We start from the raw sequence: 27,144 nt of genomic DNA, 5'->3' as shown, positions 1-27,144 counted from the left end.
AAAATAGATCATTTTCTAGTAGTATAACACAATTTTTCGATATGCATGGCACTTCGCTCCATTTTGTTGAACGTTTATCCTGAAAGTTTGCGTAAAAATATATATGAGCCAGTGTATGAGAAAAGGGGTCTTATGACATAACGTCATAATGCACAGAAAACGTCATAAACGTCAGAATATTGCACGACGTCTGCATTTTCAAAGACGCTCCATTTCAAAGTGGAAATAGATTACCTACGCTATTGAACGTTATCAGTTGACCATAGTAGTCACCACCATCATGTGATCATGGATGAGGTCAATTCTGAATTTCAGGTATTTATTTAAGATAATTTTACACATGTATGTACAATTTAGTCAACAATTATTAAGATCGATTATGTAACCTACTGACGCTACGTACAGCTATAAAGACCGGCATGGAATAAGATATTGTATAGCTGCTATAGATAACACGTATTAAAAGTTTTATGAAACATCAATATATTAATTTAATACCAAGGAAATAAATATAAGATTAAATCCGAAATGAACTGCAAAAAATGAATCAACATGAGCATGTGAGTCTTATTTTCTCGGTCAGACAGGGGCGTAGCTTCCATTGTGGCAATAAGGTAACTGCCATCACCCCCTCCCATAAATAACAATACATTGCAGAAAATATTTTGTAATATTATCAGCAAATCTTTAATGTACGTTCATATCATCAAGATCGGGCTCTACCTCCTTTACCGAAAAACTCCAGGCAGGTAGTGATGGGAAAATATTAAAAATCGATGAATGTTTGACAATTATAGTTTTGACGAAATAAAAACTAAGTTTGATAAAATGTGTATTCATCTGAAAATGCGTTACAGTTTTAGTAAACATATTGATTAACTTTTTAACATCACCAGAAATCCGAGGTCGGTGAGCTTTTAAATACTTTCATATATAATGTATAGTATCATATCCACGCTATGAAATTGGTAAAGTTGACGAAAATTCTGTGCAGGACAAGTATGATATTTGCATTTTAAAACCCCTAAATCCATTTTCTGCCCGGGGGGGGGGGGGGGGGGGTCAGTCCACTAAACGCCTACCAGGGCTCTGTTTAACTTTTGGACCTACTGGGGGCCCATAACCCCGGACCCTATGGTTTGACTCTTTTTTGACTCTATAGAATGTATTTAAAGTCAAGCTACGCCCCTGTTAGAATAATGCAGCTATGATGCGTTGAAGTAATTTCTCACATCACTTGTAAAACTGCATTGTTCGGTAATAAACTGAGAAAACAATACACACGCGCACACTGCAATGTGCGCGTGTGTATTGTTTTATAAGTTTATTACCGAACAATGCAGTTTTACAAGTGATGTTTAAAATCACTACAAGGAATTTACTTATAAATAACTTTTAGTCCATATCCACGTTATTATAAAAAGAAGGAAAACAAGTCACCGGCACAATAAATGTTCACATATATGGTAACTAGTCGGACGAGTGTTTGGATTTCTTACAGAACTATAACTTTCAGATTAGATGTTATATATTAAGATTTTAACACACAATTACGTTTTGTACAGTATTTTCAATTTTACGTTTACAAATTGCTTTAAATTAATCCTTGAACTTTCTTTAAATAGTTACATGTACATTAATGAATAAAAACGTCCAATAGATATTTTAAATTTCCCTCTGTTTACGTGGTGCTTAGCATCAGAGTCGTCATAACTCTCAGAATATTGACGGACAGACTAGATAAAGTCTACAAAAATCAAATAAATAAAAATAATAATGAAGATAAATAAATAAAATTAGAGAAAGAGAGTATATACGAATTAAAAAGTAAATCATATTCTTTTCTCCAGTTTTAAATAGTTGAACACAAATCAAGATTAAAAGAATAGAAATTAAAAAAAAAAATTATAATAATAAGAAAACCATACATTTTTTGCAAAATTCTACTATTTAAAATCAAAGTGGATCTTTCAAATTTAATTCTATGTCATTTATATAGGACTAATACATTTAATAATTATAAATGAACATGAAGTACATTTAGGGGATAGATTCGTTAAATAAATCAAGTAATTTATTATATTTCGTCGATTTCAAAGATTTAATAGTCTTTTAATTTTTAGGAACTAGATGATCTTTTCAGTACACACTTTGGGTTGGAATCAGCTGCCAATTCACACTCAGATTTTGAGGAAGATCGTTCAACAAGCGATCAGGACGATACACCCTCTGATCCGAATAGATTAGACCGAATACGCAATTTTGTTCTCTCTCAATCAGGAAATGAATTGTCTGACTGTGAGAGTGAAAATGAAAATGACACCCCTTCAGAACTGAATGACATTAAACAAAATTGTAAATGTGGTCAGCGTTGCTTTTCAAAGTTTGAGAATTCCGTAATTCTTGACCATGTATTTAATGTTAGAGAAATGGAAAAAGATGTAAAAGATTTATACATCATGGGTTCTATTAGCATTGCCGGGTCATCTGTCACTCGAAAAGGATCAAGAGTCCGGAACTCGTACCACTACAGTTTTAGAAATGTGAAAATTTGCAGATCGACTTTCCAGTGTTTATTTGATGTCGGGAAAAAGTCTCTCTCTAATCTCTTGAAACATTATTCAGCAAATGGGGCCGTCCCTAGACGACATGGAAATCATGGAAGGAAGCCGAAGCATGCAGTCAGTTTTGACGATGTACAGAGAGTGGTAAATTTCATTTTGGGCTACGCCGAGGAACACGGCCTCCCTCAGCCTGCAGCCCCTAGAGGTAGGGATGATGAGCCTCCCATTTTTCTTCCTTGTAATTCGACGAAGAAAGCTATTCATGGCCAGTACAAGTCGGCATGTGATACAGATGATGTAAGGAAAGTAGAGTACCACACATTTACAAATATATGGAACTCCTGCTGTTCACATATTAAAATATGCGGTCCTCGATTTGATGTTTGTCATAAATGTGAATTGCTGAGGAAGAGGGTACTTGATGCAAGATCAGAAGAAGACAAATTAGAGGCCTTAAGAGAATTTCAAAATCACATCGATATAGCACAGAAGGAAAGATATCTCTACAAAAAACTGGTTAAAGATTCGCTGGAAGAATTACAAGATATCGATTGCCAGGAACACCATAACCAACCGTTATCCTCTGATATGACTAAAGTTCACTATACGTTTGATTTTAGCCAAAGTGTTGCTTTGCCTCATCATGCACGTCAGATGGGACCCCTATATTTTCTTACTTTAAAGAAAGTACGCATATTTGGTTTTCGAGTTGACGACAAACCTATGCAATATAACTACTTGATCGGGTAAAAATGAAACACTTGGACTGCATGGAACGCATTCGCATGGTCCAGATACTGTTATTTCCTTGGTGCATCATGGCCTTGGCAACTATGGTTATGGAGAAAAAGAGTGCTTGATACATGCTGATAATTGTGCAGGTACACACACACACTCTCTCTCTCTGTTTATAACCGTAAACCGTATCACGATTATGTGTAATAATCTTTTAATCCAGTGTACAATATTAAATGTAGAAATATTACTAAGCAAAAGAAAGCAGTTTTACAACAGCACCTCATCTCATTGATGCGTTGTAAGTTTTTTAAACACAAAGAATCTAATATATTATTTTGTTGCAGTACCATTTATAATTTTTTTTTAATAAATATTCCGCCTTTAGAATATTAAATCTCTAATGTTAATTTCCGGGGGTGGGGGTGGGGGGTGGGGGGGATATTATAATTTATGACATATTGACTCTGTATGAAGGCAACCTAGGGGCTTGTATATTTGAAACTAAATGGCGAGAATTTTAAGCAGTATACGGACAGTATTTGTTAATTTTCATTTGGGTTTGAATCATGTTTGTGTGCATGAATAAAAAAAAGTATTTGTACGTTTCACTTACATCAAGATAAAATGCCATTTAAAGATAAATACAACATTCTCTAGTAAATTATTGTTCCTGTATTTTCAGGTCAAAACAAGAACAAGTTTTTGATTGCGTACTTTGCATGGCGAGTGATTACTGGTTTGCATCATCAAATTACTTACCTGATGCAGGTAGTTGGTCATACACGATGTCTGATTGACGCAGGTTTTGCAAGGGCAAAAAAGCTGTTCCGTCGCACAGACTGTGATAGTATGAGTGAACTTCAGAGAGTTTTTGATCATTCTTCAACAACAAACAAAGGTATTCTCTACGACAACGGAAGAGAGTCTACATGGAAATACTACGGTTGGAAAGAGTTTTTGGGCCGTTTTTTCAACTCATTACCTGGTATTTCAAAATACCACTCTTTCCGATTTCATGTGGACTTTCCAGGATTTGTATTTGTAAAAGAAAATAGTGATTCGGCCGAGAAAAAAATCAAAATATCAAAACCAGATGGACTTCAGCAGATTCCGGGAAATTTTCCTAGGGAACTTGCACCCCTCGGAATGTCTAGAGAAAGAGCTCAGTATCTTTATAAGAAGGTCAGACCGTATGTACGTCCAAGATGTCAAGATGAATTATGCCCTCCAGCCCAGACTGAAGAATAGCTTACCTAGGCTATTTATTTTCCATTAAAAATGTGACAAATGCCATATTTTGTTTATTTCACAAACAACAAATATTGATTGTTAAACATTTTTTGAAAAATAGAATTAATGCAAAAGAAAAACAATTTTAAATAGTACTCTGTTCATTAAAACCGTAACTTCACCGGGGTTGATATATGACGTTTTTGACGTCAAAATACAGGATTATGACGTTTTAGCCATTTTTGCACTCTTTTGTAACCATAAAATGAAGCACTTATCATTAAGATATACTATTAAAACTTATATATTCTGATTCCTTGCGTTTTATTCTACAAGAATCAGCAAAAATCTGATTTTGTGATTTTTATGTCATAAGACCCCTTTTCTCATACACTGGCTCATATATTTTTTTGGTTAACAAAAACATGAAGCAGATCATAAATAATATAACACCTTTTAAAGTGTAAATGAGTAATTTCCTTCTTTTACATCCATTTCCCAGCAGCGCCCTATTCATACAAATAAATGATTAACGCTTTGAACATTTTCATCAATATTTGCTTCCTTTTGATTCAGTAAAATTCATGAAAAAGTGAGGTTGTATCTTGGTAAAACTTGTGTTTTTTACTATAGAAATCATCGGAAAACGGAAATCATTTTTAAAGCATCCCCCCCGTGAAACAAAAAATCCTTTTTACAGGTATTATGAATTGTTATTTCACAAATTCGTACCAAAGCTTTTATTGTTTCACTGGGGGGGGGGGGGGGTGAGGCATGTTTACAGACAAAAAACAGCAAAAGTGGTCAACTTTTTTACCAATTTCAAATGAGATTACAAATAAAATTTTATGTACACCTGTACTTTATCAATCATATATGTTGAATTTAACATAAGGTAAACATACGAAAATATGTAAGGGTCATTTATCCATTTTCATGCGTATTTGAAAATCTGGTTATGTTAAAAAAGCCTGATTTCAATGGATAAAATTCCCTAACCCCTTAATACCCATACATTATGACATAATCAACATTCAAAATTAAGGTTACTACCGTGGTTGCCATTGTAACGGACTTATATAGATTTTTGTCCCATTTACTCTCATTTCAAGCATAAAATGCTATATACTTGATTTCATGTGGTCTAATCATCTTTATTATTTTGAGATAATTCATACATTATATGAATAGAACAAATCAAGCATTATATATCACAATTAAAAAAAAAATCTACAAGTCACTGCAAATTCTTCAATTAATGGTTCAAAGATGTCCAAATTCTTCCGTTTTAAAAATGGTCATTTTTACCCTGTATTTCAAGATGTCTCTCAAGAAATACAGGCAATTCAAGAAAAAAATCACCTGAAATTTTAAAAACACCATAATGATATTAGTTTCCTTTTATGAAAGTAGAGTGGGGGTTTATTCCGTTTTCAGTATTTTTAACTTCGAAACCAAGCAAGAATCTACATTTAATTATTATCCAAAATGTGTATTTAGAGATAAACAAAATGTAGAAAATAGCTGTCATGTAGCAATGCTGTAGACAATAGAAACAGCTAGGCTTGATGTTTCCATGATTTCTCTTTACACCAGAGGTTGACCATTATGTAATGTGTCTGACCAATCAAGAAGAATTTTAAATAGGATTGAAAAGTGATACTTGAAATAATCATCTTCAACTTATCCCCTAGGATAAAAAAAAAAAAAAAAAAAAAAAAAAAAAAAAAAAAAAAAAACATACATGTATACTTTAATTTAAAATCAATTGTTTAATATCTACTACATATTAGTGGCCAAGCAATTCTGGTCCTTACAGAGAATCGATGTTAAAACTGACATGATTTTGAAAAATCCCCTCCATTTAAAGGAATCTAAAAAAGTAAAAGTTATATTTCCACTTGTAGAATTGATTCTTTGTTCCTCTAAATTGCAACTGTAATAGTGAGTCTCAGCAACAAATCCTATTTTGTTACCTGCTTTGTCAGCTGGGACCACTATATTGATTCTGACATCTATCTAATTCTTTTTTTTTCTTTCTGAAATATGGACGGCAGAAGGTCAACTGATCTTGCAACCTAGCTCGAAAGGCCATGATTTGTGTTTCTTGAGTGCAATTTAAAGCCTCAAGCAGGCTTATGTAGTTGCGTAGGGCAGCTTCGGAAATTGAAAGATAATTTGATGGATTTCAATAACTCTAGGTGAACGGGTGACTGTCGATTTTAAGAATATGTGTGACCAAGCTGGGTGTTCAATCCGCTGCCTTCCTTAATTCTCCTCTTAATGTTATTGTGATTTAAATTCAAGACGCTCCTGGTTTACTCATTAAAAGGTTATAGGGTAGAACCGGTTTTATTGATAAAATTATCAGAAAGCAGGAAATTGCTAAAGTCTGCTTCATTTAAATACTTGAAAAAAAAAGGTTTTCCAGAACGAACTTTTTGATAAATAAATATTCATGATTTGAAAAAGGAAAAAGGAGGGGGGGGGGGCGGGTTGAGGGTTAAAATAACATATTATGTAATCGTCCATTTTGTAATAAATAACAGCGAAGATTGCAGCCCATGATCAGTTGCGACTATATTTTTTTTTCCAAAGTTGCCAAATAGGCTTGTAGAAAAAAAAAAATTGCAATATATATCTACTGTTTATCTGTGAAAATAAAATGACCCTACTGGATACAGTTTTCCCTCTCCTTTTTTCCGAATTGTATTCTTTGAAATAAAACGTGTTTTGTGATTGCAATTGTAGAGAACAGTATTATACACATATATTAAACTGCTTTGCCGGACTATCTATTCTATGGATATGGTAGTTTCCCTAAATTTCTATTTTCAGGCAAGTTAAGCAACAGCGATCCCGAGAGCCCTTCAACTAACCGCTTCACGTTATGATGATAATTAACTGATGTTGAATTTTTTTTTTCCCGTGTACATGAATAACAATCAATATCAGTCTATAAATATTTTGTATTATATTGCAACTTACAAACCTCTGTTTGCTTATGTTTTGATATGAATCGTAAGTGAATAGTAAGTAGTGGATGCTGTCTAAGAAACAGGCCATTTCGAGATGTGCTCTTTTGCGTTTGGGTGCTCTGCTTAATGGTGGACTTGTTTTAAAGATTTTTTCATATATACATGTGTAGACAGAATTTGATTCCAATTTCTAGCCCAACCCTAACCCTTATGATGCACAATTTGAAAAAAAAAATATATAAAGAGCGTTTTCATATGATTATTTCTAAACATATATATGCCACAATCAAATTCTGCTTATAAATCTCCTCCAAATTCATATATATTTTATATCTATTTAACATCACTTTTTACAAATATGAGCCTTAAATGCATATATAGAGGTTTATGCATAGTAATATGAGTCAATGCAGGCAGTGTTATACATCTAATTTTGTTTGAAGCTGTGGAGAAATGTTAAAAAAAATGTCCCGCCTTAACAAGCACAAAGAGAGGGGGACGTCAAGGGCTTCATTTTATCGTGAGCGTAATATTTCTTTTTTTTTTTTTTTTCTTCGTGGTGGTGTTGGTGTTGTTGTTGGTGTTGTTGTTGGTGTTGTTGTTGTTGGTGTTGTTGGTGTTGGTTGTGGTTTTGGGAGAGGGGCATTTTATTCAATCAGATGCAAAAGAACCTGTGTTGACTGTGAACTATCGCTTTTAACGTCGATACACAATGACATGCTTCAGACAAAAACTATTGAGGGAATAAAGAGCGGGGTAGTGAAAAGAGAAGAAAAAAAAATCTCTGATTGATGAAGGTAGTTCGCTACAAAAAGCGAGAGCTTCTGGACTTTGTATTCTTTAAAAAGAATTAACTGTAAGGAAACGTTAAAGGTAAAGTAGAGGTAAAGTATCCAACATCAATAATTATCCCACCTGGCAGTTAACGCCGAAACTACACTCCCCTCCGTAACGTAAGAGCGCACCGAGGGAGAAAATCTCGAAACTTACGTATTGAAAAAGACACATGCAAGTTTGTTATTAACCAAAGACTATTCTTATTATGTTTTTCTCTAAAAATGTTTTACACTCACATAAATTGTTCAAAATTTCTTTAAAAGGACTAGGTATGGTAACGGTCGAATTTGGCCCATTACGCGTTCACTAAAGAACTTACGACTAAGACCAAAAAGTTAAGTAGATTGTAAAATCTTGCAAAATGAACGGTTCTGTTAAAAATTGCTTGCATAAAAAATCGTTCTAAATTCTTTATATTAACAGTTTAAAGCCATTTCAAAATGAAATTAAATTAGAAAGTTATTCATAAAATTACATTTTGGTCTAAGTTGTAGGTTTTCTTTTGTAAAATTTTTGTTAAAAGTGTACGCGGGGGTTTGAAGATGGTGCCAAAGAAGTACATTTTACCGAATTTCCTCAACTCTGATAGGATCTTGTCATATTTGAAATACTCTTCACTTTAGGAAACTTGGAGTACAAACTTGCCTATCCGTGATTTTAATACACAAGATGCAATCGGATACTAGTGCATGGAATACATAAAATTGGTAGATAGGTAAGATTGTGCTTTTTGTTTTCTGAAAGAAAGTGTGCCATACAATTACTGAATATTTGCATAAAACTGAAAAATAAAGGTTTGAAAGAAGAATGTACGGTTTTGGCTTTATTATGCACTTCAAATTTGATTTTTTTTTTTTCAGAATGCTTTTTTTAGTATGATTTAATATAATGAAGATATGAATGTGATAAATCATGAAAGAATTTGGCATAAAGGAGGACTGTTCTGGAAGTATGACGTCATTAATTTGTTATATTTCTAAGTTTTCAAAAGGAAGGGCCTCTCTATTACTTAAAAGAGTGTCCACAGCCATCGCTAACATCAATTTTAGGATATGTAATCATATTTCTTTGTGGTCGATTCATGTGCCGTATATTGTCTGAAATTGATTCCTTCTGCAAACTTTTTGAGGAAATTCTGGGAAAAAATACATGTTAATGACGTCATCATTGGCATATAGGAGGTCATATAAAAAAAGCAATCTGCATGATCTTACTGTATGAAGTTTAAGCAATTCAGAAAGCATGAGTCATTACCCACAACAATTTCATATTTAAAAAAAAATAATAATAAAAATGAAAAAAAAATAAGGGCCAAATTTTTATCGAAACCGTACGTTCTTGACATTTGATATTTTGTCCTTCATTTTACCTTCTTGTTACCTTTTGAATATCTTATAAATTAGCCTCCATACCCATTGTGTAAGAGTTTTAAATGAAGAACTATTCCATCGTTCAAGGAGAAACAATATTCATTTTCATTCCTACGTTGATTAGATATATATTTTTGAACTCGAAATAAAGGATACAACAGAGACAAAGTATACTTGATATTTTGAGAAGGATAATTAAATCTAGGTGATTTTTTTTTTACTATATATACTACTGATATGGATGTTATCAGTAATTAAGAAAGAATATTTATATAAAAAAGCATTCTGAGAGTTTTGCATTAGCAATACTAGTTACCTACCGGCAATTGTAATCTGGTTCCGGTTAAAAATTGAAAACGCCACAATTCCATCAAAAATCAATGAAGCAGAACGAAATGCGAACTTGATCTCTAACTCATCAAGGTAAAGTCACATGCCAAAAATCAGCCCAATATCTTCAAGCGTTTAGAAAAAAATTGCGGAAAAAACTGAAAAATTGAAAAGGTCGTAATTCCGTCAAAAATCATTGAAGCGGAATGAAATGCAAACTTGATCTGTAACTCATCAAGATACACTCTTATAACAAAAATCAGCTCAATATCTGCAAGCGTTTAGAAAAAAGTGTGGAAAACCAAGTGGGACAGACAGACAGAGGAACAGACAGACAGACGGACGGACATACTCAGAGGAAACCTATAGTCCCCTCCGGTTTCACCGGTAGGGGACTAATAATGTACCGGTTTTTTTAAAGCAATGTTCTAACTTTTTCATTGACTGAGAAGTTATTTTATCTCGGAACATTGCAATGTTTTCGTTCTTGGATGGTATTGATGATCTTATTGAAATATCAAAATAAAATACTTTTTAAGATTAAACATTATTACTTGATTAACATCACTTACCCGTTATATTATGTACATGTATTATTTGTCAACTAAAAATGAATTGATAGAAATAGACTTAAATCTGTGTCACTAAAGGCAATATGTAGTTACTTAATTTTCTTAAAGCCCTGTTTCCCCCCTAAGCTGTATATGACGAAGGCTTATAGGCTCAGCGGTTAATGTTGTACTTGAAGCTTTAGGTAAAATAAAAGAGTAACCACATATATTCTATAATTAGAAAGAAGAAGCTTAGCTGTATGTATACCTTACTGGGATTGGAGAATGAGGACGAGAGGGGTGTCATTAACTGCTTCCACTGTTAAACAAAGCTGAGGTGGAAAGAAAGAAATGACAAAACAAGCTGTCACTGAAAAAATGCTTTGCTGTCTTTTCTTAGGTTTTTCTTTTTTCATCATAAAATGATGCAGTCTTCATATACGAAAAATGTTATTTCAGATTTATACAATATATTTAACAATTCATCCACTAGACAGAAAAAAATGATATTTTTCAAGTTATTTACAACATTTATTCCATTTTTTTTAATGCAAATTAAACAACAATAACGTTTCTCTCATTTGTAAACACAGAATAAAGAAGCATACTTCATTATAGAAATTAATCTTATTATTTAACTATTCATAAATGCATTCTACTAAATTTTGTCGTAAAAAAATGTCATAACTTTGTATTTTAAAAAAATAAACAATCATTCATTTTTATCAAAAGTGTACAGTAAAAATAACAACCCTTCATTTACTGAGAAACCTGGTTGCTTCGGAGATTGATTATATTGCATGTTGTAGAAAAAAAAAATTAAATAATCAATTTGAATATTCTAAAATCAATCATCGTAAAAGGTTCTAAATACAGAGAGTACCAGGCTTTTAGTTGGCGATAGAACGTCATTTCTATTTTGAATTCTGCCGAAGATTATTTCAAACCTTGGGCTAATTAGGGAAAAAGAAGATCTGAACACCCTGTCAAAATGGATTAAATGTATTATTAACATATTAAAGAATCGTAAACGGAAATCTAAAGGCAAACGGTGAACCATCTATCCTTCCGTTTTCACTAAATGGAAGGTGATTAAAGAATGAGAGAAATTGATGATCAATATGTAATGGTTTTAGCAGACAAGGCTTGTAACAATATCGTTTTTATAAAGCTCATTATTATGAAGAAGTGACCTTGAGTCAGGGTCATGCCCTATTCTAAGGTTATAAGCAATCTTGTAAGGGGTATCAACTAGCAATGTTTCACTTTATAGTAAAATGTACTTGACCTTGAACTTGTCAAAACAACGTTGTAAAAGCGTAAAAGCCATGACACACTCTTGTTATGAGGAAACCCCATCTGTGTATTACTGACTTCTCAAGTTCACACATTTCTTACAGTCCATACATACAGTCAATACATCTTATTCTTAGTGACCTCGAACTTGAGTTAAGGCCTTGTCACACTCTGCGTGATACCAGCAATGTTTCACTAGAAAAAAGACGGTAACTAATTTATATTTCTCATCCAAACTCATCCAAATACCTTTCATCAAGGCCATAACACGCACTGGTTAAGAAAAATCCCAATCTGTGAGTTATTGGCTGAATAAGTTCAGGCATGTTCTTATGTTCTTTCAGACCATAGATCGGATCAACATAATTTATTGGGTTCAACACAATGATTTAAGGATTCATTGTGAATGTTTTTGTCCAGTTTGGATATTGAAAGATATATTGAACGAGTGGTTGTGAAACACTGATGCCACGGTATTGCAGCTTATGGCAAAGCTTTAAGTTTCTAAAAAATCCGAATCCAACTCCAACAAGGTCAAAGTCAAAAGAAAAAAAGTTATGTTACCCAAAGAAAGATCTCGTCTCAGGGAGTATAACTGTGAAATAGAAACCGCTAGGACTAAATGTTGAAAAGTATGGCAAATGTTAATTTTTTTTTTTATACTCAAGTCAAAAGTTAAGGTCAAGGGCAGATTAACAGTGTCCAAGGGAATGCTTGTCACAAGAAATAGAAATTGAGATATGAAAGCCCTTGCATTAATTAATCAAAAGTTATGGAAAAAGGTCATGTTTTTTTTCCCAAAAACATGAATATTTATAGGCTGAAATTTTTACGGCACAAAATACATTGACTTCCTTTTTAATGTGAACTAAAATATACTGAATTCGAAAATACTGACGAAGTGGTAGATTCGGGAAGGGTGGGGGGGGGGGGGGGGTGTCTCTTAACTATATCGAATGGTAAACATACATGTATGTACAGTTACAGTGATGAAGGATTTTTTTCTCTCTCTTACAATAGAGTAAACTTTGAATATATTTGTAAAGAAGAAATCCTGAAACCCTTCAAGCTCCAGCAAAAACTTGCTGTTTTTATTTATCTATTTTTTAGTGTATTTTAGTGTATAACAATTGAAATAAATAATATTTTAACCACACTATTAATGTACATTGCGCCGCAGAAATTTAATCCGTAATACTATCTATAATTCTCAGAAATAGTTGTAATATGTACATGTATTTCTATAGTAACAAAACGAAAAAAGTGTTAGAAATGAGTATTTTGGTGATTATTCAGCAGTTGGTTAATAAAGCGACCTGCATTATCATCTCTCAATGATTTGTGGTCTTTGACATAATATCAAAATGTTGCAGCGCAGTATCCGTGCATGTATGTTGCAGCGCAGTATCCGTGCATGTATGTTGCCGTTTTTTAACTTACTCTTGTATATGTAGTATAGTACGAATTGAATATATTTCAAACAACATTTATTTTAAAGATAAATTCAATAAATAATCAACAGTTAAGATAAAAAAAAAATAATAAAGATTGGAAATATTTTTTTTTTCTAGAAAATAATACTTTAAACCAGTGAACCGTTACTTTCACGCCCGTTTTCCCTTTAAAAAGAGAAGTCCTTGCACTTTGCATTTTCGAATGACAGTGAAGAATGAACGATGAGTGAACGCTGAACGCAAGGTGAACGAAAAGTGAACGAACGCTGAACGCTTTGTGAACGGTGAACACGAGCGCACGGTGAACGCTGAACGGAAAACTGTGAACGGAGAGCGGAGAACGCGCGCTGAACGAACGGTGAACGAACGGTGAGCGAAGGGAAAAATGGGAAAGTAGAATGTTTCAAGGACTGTAGTAGTGAATTAAAGGAGACATGGAGTATAATAGGTTTATAGTAGGACCGATGTCCATGACTAGGCTTACGTCTCTCTGTTCAAAGGTTCCAATACATTCACATTACTACAGTGTGGGCTGCTGGTTTCCCGACACTGTCAACATTGTCTTTGTTACCATTTGGAAATGCCGTGCCTAGTTTTCTAATCCAGTGTTCTTCTCGTTGTTTACGGATATTAATTCATCTTTTTTTGGAGTGTTTTGAAAAAGATTGTACATCTGTCTCCAGAACTATCTCTTTTCTTAATTCATGCTATCTGTTTTCTTTATTAAAACTATTTGTGAAATTATTTTGCTAATTTTAAATAAAACAGATGTTTCTTTGTGGACTGATATCACACATTATTGACAGAGTGGACCAATCGTTTGTCAAATTTCTAATTTCAACTTTTCTTTTTGTGTTTATTGCACACGATTTGTAATTTAATCGCATTTCTATTTCAGAACCGTAACGTATAAATGAAGCTATCGTTCCTATGCTTACCATCCACTCTCAAGCAGAATGTCCACGATGCGTTATCTATACATCTGCTTAATGGTAAGTAAACTGCCTTAATGTACGTTTCTTCATCAAATTTATCATCTGGCTTTCTTACAAATATATATATATATATATATATATTTTAAATTAAATCAAATTTCACTTAATTTGTGCATATCAATTGAAAAGCAACAATGAAATCATTTTATCATGCAAACAGACACTAATCAGCTATAAGTCATCACTAGTGCATGCAGCATGAAAGTAGCTCTCTGTATAAATGCATGAGCTTTGATTAGAATTCTCAATCTATTTCTTTGTTACCATTTCCTAATAAACACATGTCCTGTTTCATATGTTTTTTTTTTCTTTTCTTTTTTTGTGTTTTCAAACTCTTATACAATTGCCCGAAAGGTCTGTTTTAGAATTTCATAATAAAGATTTGGAATAGTTAATCTGCAAATCAATCGTTTCATAGCGTATTTATACAAACCTCTGTCCATAAATTGCATCGAATTTTTTCCTTTCGTCAATCCATCATTGTTCGTTAAATTAGCCTTTAAAAGGCAGCTAGGTTAAGGACGCCCATAGGAAAAACGCCTTTAAATATTCAGAAAAATGAGTATACTGTTGATATTTTTTTTAAACAGCATGAATTTTGATGAAAAGGAATTCAACTATTTGCATATGTATATATTTGGTCTCTGCTGGGTTCGGACAAAGTGACTTTACTGTTTACTGCTTTTCCGCCAGAAAAATAAAACTTAACACACATCCAATTGGCGTTTCCTAAGACCTGTTTATAAAAAAAATCAATCATAAATAATGATTTTATTAACTTTTCAGTTTGTGATGCTTCTGCAAATGACAGAGCCACTGAAAATAGTGGAAGTGAAAAATGGAAAAGGAAGAATGGATCTGCAAAGTAAAAGCAAACCATGCATTTAATCTCTCTCTCTCTCTCTCTCTCTCTCTCTCTCTCTCTCGATCACTCTCTCTCTCTCTCTCAATTTTGTTGAAGCTCAATTTAACATTTTTTAATTAAATCTAAAAAGTAGAATTATCAAAGTTACAGAATAGTACACTGTGTGTTTAAATGTGTTTAAATTTCCTTTAAAACGCAGTAATGTTTTATTTCAAAGCGGCATTTGAATGCTTCTTTGTAAGAGATAAGCTGTTAATACATTTAAGGAGGAACAGGACTTAAAGATTATTTCGATAAAAAAAAAACATCAATCATTTTTTTTAAAATTGATGCCGAAACTGAAACCTCTCATTTTCATCATAAACTAAGAATATTGAAAGAGGAAACTTGCTTCAGTTCATTGTAAAAAACGCTTCATAATCATATCTTTCTCATACCGAACACACACACACACACACACACACACACACACACAACTTTCATGTCACAAGAAAACTAAGATTAGAAAAATGGATTATTGATAAAATTTTTATTACCAATTACGCAAAATAATAGTAAAAATAATGTTCAAAAAATCCCTAACTATAAACTGAACTGTGATCTGTTAAAATTTTTACAATAAATTCTGAAGCTCAATAATTTGCACAAAAATACAAACCTTAACTAATAATTTTAACATGCAGCATCAACATTAGCAAAGATTGTGACGTTGATAATTAGGTTATGTGTCTTACGTCTCTTATGAAGACTTCGGTTTACATGAAGAAATATTTTGTTGATAAGTATGAATTAATGGACAAACCTTCAACATACAGTACATATATAGATAATTGAAGTAACACGTTTACTGTATATATTATACAGTACCATATCTTCCTATTGTCTATTAATTCTTATAAATATAAAAATATTCTCATAAATTTCTTATAAATTCTTATAAACACAGAAAAAGTTTTAAAACACTTTTCTACAGTTGTTGCATCCTTATCTTAATTCTAGTGTTATACAATTATGTGTAATTTTTAATCAAATTAGCTCTTTTATCAGTCAACAGTTGCTAGAAGCGTGATCTAATTCTTTTGATATTTTTTAGCGCTTGAAAACCAACAGTCGGATACAAAGACTTCGAGACCTTCGCGGTAAGGAAACTTTAAGATTTTTTTAATGTCTTGTTAGTTTCAAAAGAAATCAAAAGTAATTGTATTAAGTCTTTCAAAAGTCTCAATCACAGGATAAAACTGCACCTTTCAGTCAACTGAATGATCACTGAAATGTCTTGGAAGATGACAGAGCGATGCTTATCCATCACGTTCCAGGAAACTTTCTGTTACCTTTCAGTGAAGTGTCTTACTTTAATTTCGCTTTCTGCACCAGATTTTTAAGTAATTGCCAAGCGGGCCTAAGGAGTACAGAAAAATGCATGGATTACATTCAACAAATTACAACACACTTGACAAATATCGATGTGTGTTTAACTCATTGACTGAATAGAAAACAAACTCTCTCTCTCTCTCTCTCTCTCTCTCTCTCTCTCTCTCTCTCGACCGATCGATATGCAGAAATAATATCAGAATTAACCACTACTTGTGAAGGTACAGACATGTTTTTCAAGAGAACTAAGGATAGTTTCTTTTCTCGAAACAGAAATATTGCAGACATTTTGACATCTGAGTCTTCAGCCTTTGGGGTTTTACCAGACTTCTTACTGCTTCTTACATGTTGCATCTTTACTTACATTACTGTCCTTCATAGAAATAATTTTTTTTTTTTGAAAGTGAGAAATATTACCTTTTTGGTGCAATTGTCCAAATTTTTCCTGAGCCAAGCTGAAGTAATGTATGTAGTTATAAACCAAACTAAAATATTAAATACCATCTGATCAGAATCTACTTTTTTAAAAGGACATAAAATATTTTAGAAGAAAGTATGTACACTTCTCCAGATGCAGAAACTTGGATGCATTTTCCAGTTCTCCCTTTAACATTTCTTACAAGTTAAAAACATGTACAATTAAGAGGTATGTTTATTTTGTAAGCAAGGGGATTAATAAAAATGATCAATAAATAGATATCACGGCCGGTGTGACCGGTCAACAGGGGATGTTTACTCCTCTTAGGCAACTGATTAGAGCTTTTGAGTTTCAGGGAAATTGCTTTTAATGCCCTCTATAATTAATTGTATATTTTGTAACTTTTTATGGGTCGATCACTGTTTGTTATCTTCAAATTTTTCATTAAAGATTTAATACTGTTTTCTTCTTTCAGTTCCTTCTGGAATCGTAGACGACCTGGATTTCGAAAAAGGGCTTAAAGATAATCAGAGCTTTTAATCTGCCAGGCTTAACTTCCTAATCTTAAAAAAATTATAATTACAATGTCTAAGTAATAAAAAAAGAAGGAACTAAATTATCAAAGAAATTTGTATATGGCATCATATATATATATATATATATATATATATATATATATATATATATATATATATATATATATATATATATATATATATATAAAGCACTAAAAACCAACAACACTGTATATCCTAAGTGTCGGATCTACTAAGTAGATACAAGGTCACGGATGGAAATTTATATAAAGCACTAAAAATGACCAACGACACGAACAATAATAATTGTCAAATTTTCGGGACAACCTGTCCCTTCCTCAGGACAAAGAAAAAAGTTAAGAAGTCATAAAAACAAAGGAAATAGAGAAGCAAAAACACAACTAGCACTACTACTAAACTACCAAACACTAAATATTTACAATGTTACATGTTTAATTTGGAGTTTATAAACAGTTGTGAACAAAGAAATCCGGAGCGCTATGAATTGCGTCCGGTCTATCGGGTGTAGTCTGGTGAAGTGTGATTTACATAATTGAACGAATTAATTATCGCTAATTAATTACGGCCAACAGTAAATCGTACATTGTCTTATTCTCTCAAAATAGCGTAACTCTACATGATAAAAAGAAATTAAAGAAAGATAATATGGAAGGACAATTTTGAAATATGAATTGGGATATTTTATAAATTTGGAAATCGGAAAAAAGAAATAAACAAAAATGTGAGCTGTAAATATTTGGGTAGGTTGTTCCAGGATTACTAATACGAATTAACGGTAAAGTTTACACTATATAGAGAGAATGAACTTGTTTGTTACAATCCGGGATTGGGTCTAGTTCACGTTCATCCTGGCGAAGTCATTAAGTTTGTTAATACCATTAGGGCGGAATGACTTCAGCCTGTGCATCCAGAACTTTTCCTTGCCTTTTCTCTGCGCGTCTGTCCATCTTGGATTATGGTCAATAACCACTACTGTCATGTCCTCCCATTTGTGACCTTCAAGGTTGAAATGTTCCCCAACGGGTTCATTGAGTTTTTTGGTCCTAATGGTAGAACAGTGATTATTGACCCTCCTGCGGAGATCTCCTGTTTCACCAACATACTGTTTGGAGCAAACTTTGCAACTGATGAGATAAATGCAGTTGTCTGTTTGACAGGACAAATTCCCTAATATTTTGTAGCTGCGGCCTGTAACGGGGCTGTTAAAACTGTCTGTGTCAGAGCTGTACTTACAGAGAAGACATATTCTGTCAGAGCAAGTTTTAAAGCCCCCGTTAGGTAATAGATTGTCCAATCTGGTTCTTACTACCATGTCCTTCAGGTTCCTCGGGCGTCTGTATGCAGCCAATGGGGGCTCCTTAAAGACCTCTGCCATTCGTTTATTTGAGTGGAGAATTGGCAGATTCTTTTGAAAGATACCGCTGAGGTTCTTAAGGACGGGATGGTATGTGGTTACCAGAGGGACCCTGCCGCTATTGTCTTTTTCCTTGTAGCGTAATAGGTTTTGCCTGTCATGTCCCGCCATCTCATCAATAGCAGTTTGTACGGTGCGGGCATTGTAGCCTCTCTTGCATAAGTGGGACTTAAGGAGACCGCTTTGTTCCTGATATAAGGCATCTGTTCATCCCCTGTTCTGGATGCACAGGCTGAAGTCATTCCGCCCTAATGGTATTAACAAACTTAATGACTTCACCAGGATGAACGTGAACTAGACCCAATCCCGGATTGTAACAAACAAGTTCATTCTCTCTATATAGTGTAAACTTTACCGTTAATTCGTATTAGTAATCCTGGAACAAACTACCCAAATATTTACAGCTCACATTTTTGTTTATTTCTTTTTTCCGATTTCCAAATTTATAAAATATCCAAATTCATATTTCAAAATTGTCCTTCCATATTATCTTTCTTTAATTTCTTTTTATCATGTAGAGTTACGCTATTTTGAGAGAATAAGACAATGTACGATTTACTGTTGGCCGTAATTAATTAGCGATAATTAATTCGTTCAATTATGTAAATCACACTTCACCAGACTACACCCGATAGACCGGACGCAATTCATAGCGCTCCGGATTTCTTTGTACACAACTGTTTATAAACTCCAAATTAAACATGTAACATTGTAAATATTTAGTGTTTGGTAGTTTAGTAGTAGTGCTAGTTGTGTTTTTGCTTCTCTATTTCCTTTGTTTTTATGACTTCTTAACTTTTTTCTTTGTCCTGAGGAAGGGACAGGTTGTCCCGAAAATTTGACAATTATTATTGTTCGTGTCGTTGGTCATTTTTAGTGCTTTATATATATATATATATATATATATATATATATATATATATATATATATATATATATATATATATATATATATATATATATATATATTGAAAATAATCATTGTTGTACATAAAGCATTATATTCGTACGTTCAAATTTCAATAATAAAATATCTATAGATGATCTTTCTTTGAACGGAGGACATTGTGTTAAGTAAAAGAGTTATTTTTATAAGTTAAAAGGACATGTGTTTGTTAACACTGAAACGTTTTGTTTACCTTATTGATGAGACATTGCTTTTAATTTTCTTGAATTAAATGGTAAGCATTACTGATCTTATCTATAAGTAATAATTAATTCAGACACGTAATAAATAAAATGAAATTTAAAAAAAAAAATTAATCAATTTATGAGCAATTTACTAAAGAAACGAGAATTATCAAAGTGTCGGAGATGTTTCAAAATTACATTATCTAAATAATCGTAAAGAATAAATAAATGAAGTACCAGTAATAGGTAAATAATTGATTTTTAAATGACAACTGAAAGATTTTTGAACAGTTAATGATCGATTGAATAGGCATGGACAGCCAATGAAAGCTGTGTCTGACTGTAAATTGATGATAGCATGGAGGTCATCGAAAACTTCAAGATATTCGAGAGCTTTAGATAATGAGAAAAAATACATAATGAAAACTGAAAGGGGATTCAAATTTACCGTACCTTCACTTAAGTGTTCGAATGGTCACTGTATGTTGCCTTTCACCTTTGATTAAAAGTTCTCATTTTTGCCGTTTGAAAGGACAACATATCACACATCCGAACGTGTGAAAATCAACCCTCTTTCTTAAACAGTACTTAAGACAGTAGTACGGTACTGTACTATCTGAGAAAGATGACTTATTTTCACACGCTCATAGAATTCAAGGCTAGAAATGTTTATTAATTTTGTAAATCTGCATTTAAAAGTATAATTCGTGACAAACTATCATTCAACACTGAGTTTTTGGTGTTTAACTCTATTATTTCCAAGATGAGTATGCAAGTTTTCAAATTCTGATTTTACCAACATAACCTGTGAAGCAGGACTGTACCATGTTGGTTATAAGCATAAAAGGAATGCCTCTGTTGTGTGTTGGGGTCCGTGACCACGTGACAATGCTCGCAAAAATGCTGGAGAGGAGTCGAATTTTTATAAGATAAAAAGCCCAGAATTCATAGAGAAGGTAAATGCGAATAATAAGGTTTTCCATGAAGACGGAATACCTTAAAAACAAATAAAATGTCTTTTGGTATCTGAATTCGTGGCAATTTTTGAAGTTGATGTAAAATCGCAGCTAGGTTAGGGACTCCCAGAAAATATTCGCCTTAATATATTCAGAGAAAATAAATATAATTTGAAAATTTTTTAACATTAGTTTTCACGAATGTGAATTGTGATATTTGTACTTGTATATACCGGGTCTGCTGAGTTCGGCCAAAGCGGCATCACTTGCATCAGTTGTTTGTAAGGTTTAAAATTAGAACATATATGTACTACTACAAAGATCGTAAAAGTTCAACGATACACGGGTATCTCTCCGCTATATAATTTATTCTGTTCTGTTTGAGACAAATTCCTATATATCAGAATAGCTGGAAGCAACTTCCTTATGCTCAGGAATTGTAATTGTAAATTGTAAAATTTAGCCGTCTTTCTGTAAACTCAGGACATTAGATGTAATATGCACTGGTGTAATGTTATATTACATAATAAATAATCAATGCACAACTAGCTCCCAGTACTTTTCAGAAAGGTAGGAATACTACATGTAGTTATACGTGTTTAAAAACTCAGAATTTATAGTGAATTTGATATCGTTGAACTTTTGATTTTTTCGAGAGGCTGGACCACTCATTATAGCACGTAACTGTACTTCGTACAGCTATCTACACATTATCAAGTTAGTTTGATAATAAAATGCAGCCGTAACCTAGCTGCAATCTATTGAAACTAATTATTTTAACATTTTTAAAAATATGTGTGTCTTGTGTCTTGTTCGTACTATTTCATATCTATTATCATGAAGTAGCACACATTTTTTTTTTCTTTTTAAAATTTAATATCTACGAACCAAATTGTCGAGTTTTGTATGAGGGCAATCTGTATCGTTATCTATTCACTCTGAAGGCGCTGGATAATAATTTGATTTCTCTAAATTTTCACTTCAGCTTGTAAGAATTGTTTGAATTTGTCAGCTGGTCTTGCTTTTAAGAAAAAAAGAATGTGAGATTCATTTTAACTTAAAAAATTCAATGGATTTCTTGTAATTGCAAACTGATGCATAATAGACTATTTTCTCTTTTGACTAATATTCCTTATTAAAAAAAAAATCAGAATATGATGAAGGATTTTATTGAGAGGGTTGTACCTTCCGATGTTGGCATTGCATTGAAGCAGTTCAATGTCATCCAATAAATGGGACATGTTTAATTGGATGTGCTGGAGGTTTTGAAGGTCCATTTTGTAACAAAAGTAAATGGAATTTGAAAATATAACTTGCTCTAGAATTCATGTAGATTAAAGCAGATATTTCTTTAAGATATTTTTTTTTTAAAAATCATTGATTACAGGGCTAGCTATCTATTCGAAGAACACAAAACATTGTCCAACTTCTTCATCACATAGTAAGTCGGTATATACGCATGACATGATTTAGTAGCGTTAAGGTTGCTTTCTAGAACTGAAATGTTTATATATTAATTTTTTTTTTGCTTTTTTAGTGTGCAATGCTAGCTGGTATGGCTAAGAATGTCAAAACCAGTGTAGATATTGTAAAGGTTACAAACCGTGTAATCACGTGACCGGATCTTGTCTCGGGTTTTGTTAACCTGGATATTCCGGAGAGAAATGTACAGTCAACGTCTTTTCTCAGCTTCTTGCTAATCAAAAGGAAATGATAAACCTGATGAGGGAATTTATATCCTATAAAAGACGCAAAACTGAATTGAAGGAAAATGACACATCTCCCACGAACTTTAAATCAGAGCTTTATTCTATCTTGAAAAAGGTAATTAGAGGATTGCATTTTCACATAAAATATTATTTTTTTCATAAAAGTAGCATATTGTAGATTTTTTCTTCACTTAGTTGAAGTGACAATCTTAAATGAATTTTATCAATTTTATTCATTAATTTGACTGAAATGTGTAAATTTATGTATTGTTATTTATTGTTAGTTTGAACTCTGGTGATGAGTTAGTAACTCCGGATAAATCAAATAAAATGTAAACCCTTTTTTTATCAAAATGGGTTGATTTTTTTTATCTTTGCGTTGCAATTGTTCTTGGTTTCTTGGGGTACTTTGCGTTACGCAGCACTGTTATGACGCATTACGAAGAAATCAACGGAATATAAACGTACATAAATACATACATATTAAAACTGAATTTATGTTTGTGAAGCTACTATATCGTCACATGATTCTAATATTTATTTAAAAAATATTGTATACTCCGTTCTGTACTGAATTTGGTTCACGTTATTTGACAGTCACGTGATAAATGCACGTAATATGTACTGTATGTTATGCGTCAGAATAATCCAAAATGCCAGCAAAAATCAATCACACACTTTAAATTTAACAAAAATTTATTTACAGTAATAGATAAAAACCAAAAAGCACAGACTGACAGCAAGAATCCAAACATACATACATGTACAACAGAGTGCCCGTTACTGCACACAATGCCCCAGTGAGAGTATCCTATCCCAGACTTGTGCTCCGTACGCCAGTCTTCTTGTACGCCAGTCTTACCCATGCATACAATCGACAGTGTATTTATACATTAACATAAATCTAAAAAAAATCTATAAGTTGTAAATACATTATGTTACTTTAACATTGGACATTAACGAAATTCAAGCATGTTCTAGAAAAAAATGACCATACATGTTTACCATTCCTGGAATGTTCCAGAAGTTTCTTTATGTTGAATGGACACATAAGAATCAAAAGTCTAACAAATATCATACATAAAAGGGAAAAAAACACCAGTTTACACAGAAGAGAGAAAATTACTGCTAAGTACATACATGTATATTTGGATTTCAGCCCTGGGCTGCTATGCTTTAACATTTTAGATTCATGGTAAATTGTGGTTAACTACAGTTAGGCATAATTACATGAAATTCTCATGGAAAATGTAAATCCTAAGATTAAAAATTTTGATGATCAGTCCATCGCCGAAATATGAATAAACAAAGTAGATTTTTCCATATTGGATTTCCGTGTCTTTACTCCCCATGAAAATTCCATGTAGAAATTGCATACAGGTTACATTTAAAATACATGGGAATACATGTACTTTGTTTGATATTCACATGTACGGATTGGTGCATACACCTTTTATTAATGTGTTTTTACTTTTGTTTCAACGTACCTTCAAACCTATTTTCAAATCTTTATATTTATTTTCTTTTCCATAAAATACGAATTATTTGGCAAATTTAGGAGATGTCAAGGTGTGCGTCTGATAAAAATATCATTTTTCATTAGAGCATTTAGAGAAAAAACATAATTTTACCCACCAGCCCCGAAACAAAAATTCCTTTTTCCATCTAGGACAAATCATTATAAGTTCAACAACTAAAATCAATATTGTTTTGTTACATGAGAACTGTAAAAAAATTCGTTGTAAAAATTGAATCCATATTTGAACAATGAATATTTTATTGTCAAAAATTAATAATGATAGTTTTACATTTTTTCTTTCTATAATATATTCTCTATGGCTAATTGATAACAATGTCTCTAAAATATTAAATGATCATGTGTCTGAATCTTTAAAATATGAATAAATAGTGTTTTCTCCGGTAAGCAGTCCTTGGCTAAAATCAAAAAAAGATAAAAATGATTATATGATAAAATATCAGTCATTATAAATTCTCGTCTTTCTTAAAAGCTTTATGAGAGACACAGCATTGTGAACGGAGTCACATGGCTCGGATATACTTGTTAGACCAGAGACATATAAGAGAGGGACCGCTGACTCATTTTCGCGCCAAATTATCTTCATGTTTTCGCAGCGCCCCCACCGGGAGGCATAGAAAGACTTCCTGTCATAACAGCTGCTGTGTTGTCTTCGCAGCCTTTGGGGTAAATATTGCGATTATATTCTATATTTTATTATATATAGCCTGTACGTCAATTACTATTTACATAAGTTGATATCTTAGATGTATTTTTCAAGCTATAACGAGTTATAAAAAAAAAAAAAACAACGTAGAACTTTAGATCATCAGATGTTGACACGCAAGTCATGGTCACATCGATACAATAATTTGAGTTAAAATTTTGTCTTGTATAAAAGTTGTTCCCATATATCATCATGATAATTGTAGACTCAGGCCCGCAAGAACCGGTGAGCAAGGGGAAAATAATTTTGCCAGTATACAGGCACGTAGTTAAGTATCATTGTAAAAGGGGGGGGGGTACATCTGAAAATCTTGGACAAGCAAAACCAAAAAAAAAAAAAGAGTAGAATTGTCGGAAATCCTATTTCATGGAGAAGGGGGGGGGCAGCTTTCAGTGGATATTTTCAACAGTAAAAGGTTGTGTAAAAGGGTATGTTTGGAAAAGGGGAAAGCCCCCCCCCCCCGATACTACATGTTACATGTCAGAGTGTATACAAAGCTTAACATTAGAAACTACTGTACAGTTACTATAATGTGTCCCTTAAAAAAAATATTTAAATTAAAGTCAGACAAACTATTTTTTTGGCTCAACCAAAATTTCTAAAATAGGTTGTGTCCCCAGAACTGAAATTCCTTCCCTCCTATGGGGCCTGAGAGTTTCTCAACATAAGACCTGATGATAGTCATGGAATGTATTATTTTATCTTAAATGTTGATGGTTTTATGTAGTCTGTCATGTGATTGAATTTTTGTATATCCAAGAGTGAATAATCAGCATGTTATTTTTTTACATCATGTAAACATGTAGATACTCATTATTCAATTTTATGAAAATTGGTTCTTCATGTTATCTCCAGGTATGAAATCAGTTTCCTCAGCAACAGATACAGCTTGCCAGCAGTGGAAATGCAGAATGCTTATTTTAATGTGGGACTTTATTCCTACCACCATAAATCTATTAAGTGAGTGGCAATTTTCTTTCTATTATTTCACAATGATTTTAAAAAATATATCAACCTGCTACATGTAACTGTTAACATCTAAATTTGCATCAGGATCGATGTCGAATGCTGCCATGATTTAAAGATAATTATGCTCTTTGTGAGGGGATGCTCCGCCTTTAGGTGCCCTTGTTTTAGGGGGAGAATGTTTTTTTTAAAACTGCTTTTATAGTGTGTGTGTGTTGTTTTTTTTTTTTTAAATATACATACAATTGCCCTAACCCAGGTTTCATCTCATGAAGCTATTAAATTCTTTATTCATTGATTTGCATTTTCCTATTTTCAGATATTATGGTACCTCTACTGATTGATTCTACAAGATTCTAAAGTTTCCTGTTGTCTTTCAAAAGACCTTGACCTGCTTTATAATGGTGTTTAAAGTGAGATCTTAAAATGAAAAAGGCAACGAATAGTAGTTTAGTAAGCTGCAAAGCTTAAAATTGTACCATGCTGCTGCATCAAACATGGCCAAACTCGAAACGCCACTGAAACAAACATTGGCTTGTATTGCACTACTGTTGCGAGGTTTTTCAACAATACAGCAACTGAATTAATGATATCCTTAACTTTTAATGGTAAAATCTGAGCTATTTTCAGTCAAGGACATTTGTAAAGGCTTTTTTTATGACTTCTGAGAATTTAATGATTGAATATTTTTCCACATATTTTTCCACTCCTTGGACTGTAAATTCTGAGTAAAGAAAAGCTATGTGTGATGTACATTTCAAATTTCAATGTGATGTATACAAACTGGAATTTACTACAAGGCCTAAATGTGTGACAATAAAACATTAAGTCAACCAATACATATTTTTGTCTTTTTTGAACACCTTTTTCAAGTACACACACACACACACACACACACACACACACACACACACACACACACACATATATATATATATATATATATATATATATATATATATATATATATATATATATATATATATATATATATATATATATATATATATATATATATATATACAATGTTATGCTCATGCAAGAGTACATGTTTGTCATTTGAATTTGAATAAAGGACATAATAACCAAGTACCTCTACATATTCACAAAGAGTCTTTATCATCCTTTCTATGATTTTTTTCACATTCAGAATATTTAAATTGTATAAAGG

At 32.6% G+C, this 27,144-nt stretch overlaps 2 long non-coding RNA genes and 1 pseudogene across 2 annotated transcripts; all 3 read left to right on the top strand.

Moving 5' to 3' along the window:
• The first annotated feature begins 542 nt into the window (after window positions 1-542).
• Window positions 543-4,587, top strand: LOC133174555 (uncharacterized; annotated as a pseudogene).
• Window positions 4,588-15,128: 10,541 nt separating this feature from the next.
• On the top strand, window positions 15,129-17,530 carry LOC133174421 (uncharacterized). The gene is made up of 3 exons (XR_009719138.1): window positions 15,129-15,208; window positions 16,302-16,347; window positions 17,473-17,530. It is a non-coding gene; the product is annotated as an uncharacterized LOC133174421 (long non-coding RNA).
• Window positions 17,531-24,836: 7,306 nt separating this feature from the next.
• On the top strand, window positions 24,837-26,385 carry LOC133174420 (uncharacterized). The gene is made up of 3 exons (XR_009719137.1): window positions 24,837-24,967; window positions 25,863-25,967; window positions 26,293-26,385. It is a non-coding gene; the product is annotated as an uncharacterized LOC133174420 (long non-coding RNA).
• Window positions 26,386-27,144: the final 759 nt, after the last annotated feature.

Source organism: Saccostrea echinata, unplaced genomic scaffold, assembly GCF_033153115.1.
Source record: "Saccostrea echinata isolate AGI-Se365-2 ecotype Australia unplaced genomic scaffold, CSIRO_AGI_Sech_v1 ptg000058l, whole genome shotgun sequence".
NCBI lineage: Eukaryota > Metazoa > Mollusca > Bivalvia > Ostreida > Ostreidae > Saccostrea > Saccostrea echinata.
The sequence above is the reverse complement of the archived record's forward strand: the minus strand, read 5'-3'. Positions and strand labels throughout refer to the sequence as shown.